General features: G+C 42.3%; 1 protein-coding gene across 2 annotated transcripts in view; it reads right to left on the reverse strand.

Moving 5' to 3' along the window:
- The window catches only part of LOC117178865 (dynein light chain roadblock-type 2), a 145,662-nt gene that overhangs the window by 58,113 nt on the left and 84,437 nt on the right, over positions 1–3,112 (reverse strand). The gene's annotated exons all lie outside the window — the stretch shown is intronic.

Genomic DNA, 3,112 nt, shown 5'->3' on the forward strand with positions numbered 1-3,112 from the left:
ATGAACATTCATATCGCTTAAATATTATTGAAATATTATTTTTTATTAAAATTATGATAATAAGTGGATTGCTTACCATAAATATTTGACCAGATGCAAACAGTTCTCATCGCTGTGACATCACAGTGCTGTTGCGCGTGAAAATAATTCTGAACAGTGTGATCGCAGTGGTGGCTACCGTGAGTCTGAATCGTGATTCACGCGGATGATCGTCGTGAATCACTCGCGTAGTCACCGTGAATACATCACTTTCACATATTCTCCAGAATTTTGAAGCACTTTTTTCCGTCGCGCGCATCAGCACCGTGAGTCGCGAGGCAGAGTGAATAACGGTGGACGAAACGCATCCTTTTAAGTTCTAGCGCACCGGCCTTTTCACTCCGCTGGCCGAGCAGTTTCTCTTACTCCACGCGAAATTCGCGTAGAGAGAATCTCTTCGCTGAGTCTCCCACTCTCCGTTGATGGTTTAATCAGAGCGGAGCTCGTTGGTAACTGGCGCGCCGTTCTCACGAGTGCGTGATTGGCCTATTTAATTTGGAAGTGCGCGACCGAATTTAATTTCTGCGTCACGCTTCGTCTCTCTCGGTGTCCAGCGTTTCACTTTGTTACGATTAAACTTACTTTATTTCTTATGACCATGGTCGGCATTGCCTTATCCAGGTTATACCTTATACTACCATATAACGCTATTCCTAATCATATACCCCCCAACCTATGTAACTCCATATACTAAAATTAAGAAATATAATATATCAGTAATTAGTAATAATATTATACAATATATAATATAATACATATTATAATATAATATCACTATAAGAATAATGACAACAATATAACCTAATTGTGCCATAATATAATGATAACACCGTAAAACATGTTTAATATTATGATAATACTCTATTATGACAACATTGATTCCTTTATGCTGATATCGCATATATTATAATGGTATATAATATATGCCTTATATCGCCGTAATATTTCAAAAAAATAATATCAGATTATACCTATAATCGATGTTTATAATATGATAATCATATAAACCCGTATTAGACTATAGCCATAACTGCTGTACTGCAATATAAATACAAAATTATAACAAAACAAATTCAGAATTATAATGAGATAACTACTCCAATGATATTATATTATCTAATAATATTAATAATAATTTCCCCAACACTATCCATAAAATTATTTAAATAATTGCAATAATAATAATCAACTATTAATATTAACTTATATATTAGCTGCTGGTAAAGCGCGACTAGCCTGTCAGTCTTTCCCGCTTGTGAATGGTGCGCGGTCCTTACGGTTGCGCGAACTAGACGGAACGTCGGGGCAAGTTTAACATAAGAAAATTTGACGGTCGTCAATAATCGGGTTACGGAGAAAAACAAGACACGTCGAGGTGAGAGTTCAGAATTAAAACCTTTGAATACTGCAACTTGTGAAACTTTTAAGTGATAATTTCGAAAGGTTTGGAATTTTCAGCTTTCCCTTTTCTTATAATTGAAGATGCATATTAATTGTTTGGAAACTTAATATGTTCCGAGGATCTCTGATCACGTGTGTTAATTATCAATACATGGGAGATCTTATGTCTTGAATGGTCAACACACACAACATGTTTTTTGCTGCATCTGCTCACCCACATGAATTTTTATAATTAAAAGAATAGTTTGCTTAAAATTTACTTCCTAAGATACGTTTTTATTTCTATTTACAAAATTAATATTTAATGATTAAACTATATGCCTTTTTTATAATTAAAGCAAATATACACTAGAGGCCGGAAGTGAGTCAGACTCACATTAACTTTGAAAATATACAATTATTTTAAAATATTGTTCTTAAGAGTGAAAAGAACACTTCTCTGATTTTTATAGAATTTTAGTTTACAAAATTAATGTTTTATTATTAAATTATAGAGCTGTTGTTAAATTATAACTGTAACGTACCGTCACATAATGCGAATGTGCACGCGAACATCGGGCTACCGAGACGCACTGTCTTCCACTCACCGCCACCACCGTCACCCAGTACGTCGATACGACGCGCAGGCACGGGCAAAATAGCTAGATGCGCGACGCAGAAACGGCAGTTCGCCGGGTGCGGTGAACCGAGTACCATCGGGGAGGTCTCACCCGTTGTAACTGCTCTTGCCGCCTATTCTCCCAGTAGGCGCCCAGGCCACCTTCGCCACCTCCTAGTCTCATCCCATTCCCTGTAGCCGACTCGATCGGTGGTCGACGGGCTCTCCCGTGGTCATACACCGGGGCTAGGATACGTCGGCGTCAAATGCCCCTGACCAGCCCATCCGCGAAAAACTATCTGCAAATTCCATTCCTTGTAGCCGACTCGATTGGTGGCTAACAGGCGCTCCTGTGACCAGCCATCGAGGCCAGGGTACGTTAGCGTCAAGGGCCCCTGACCGGCCTACCTGCGGTAAACCGTCCACAGATCCCGCTCCCCGTAACCGAATCGATCTGTGGCCAACAGGCGCTCCGGTGACCACCAATTAATGTTAGAATACGTCGGCGCCAAGTGCCCAAGAACGGCCTATCTGCGGAAAACTCACCGAAACACCCTGACTCCAACACTGACCTGACCACTCAGACAGACCATGTTACGCACGCCTTACGGTCACCGAAGCACCCCCTCTCTCCGCACCATACCGTACCCATATTCAGAGACAGACGGTTCCAGGAGACGACGCTCCGGGCCGAGAGAGAACCATCCCGTGTACCCTGAACGCGGACCCGGCCAGACGGACCGACACGACCTGACTGTACCTGACTACCAACTACCACGTAGTTCCGAAGATCGACGCGCCCGACCGCCTACCGCGCCCCCTGGTCAAGCACGCCCCCGCGATCGACACGCACCACGGTATTTACGAAAGCTCACCGTTCTCTTACACCCTGATTCCAGGACTCAGAGTAAGATCACCATCAAGGCCGCTCTCCTATTTTTTGTTCAGTGGGCTTCGCTACGACACCACCTGTCACCGCTTTTTCTGTCTCACGTAACACACTCCCACCGACATAACACCGAATCATGTAAACCCCAAACATTAATACAATTACATTAAAAATTATCGGCAGCA

Source organism: Belonocnema kinseyi, chromosome 8, assembly GCF_010883055.1.
Source record: "Belonocnema kinseyi isolate 2016_QV_RU_SX_M_011 chromosome 8, B_treatae_v1, whole genome shotgun sequence".
NCBI classification, from domain to species: Eukaryota; Metazoa; Arthropoda; class Insecta; order Hymenoptera; family Cynipidae; genus Belonocnema; species Belonocnema kinseyi.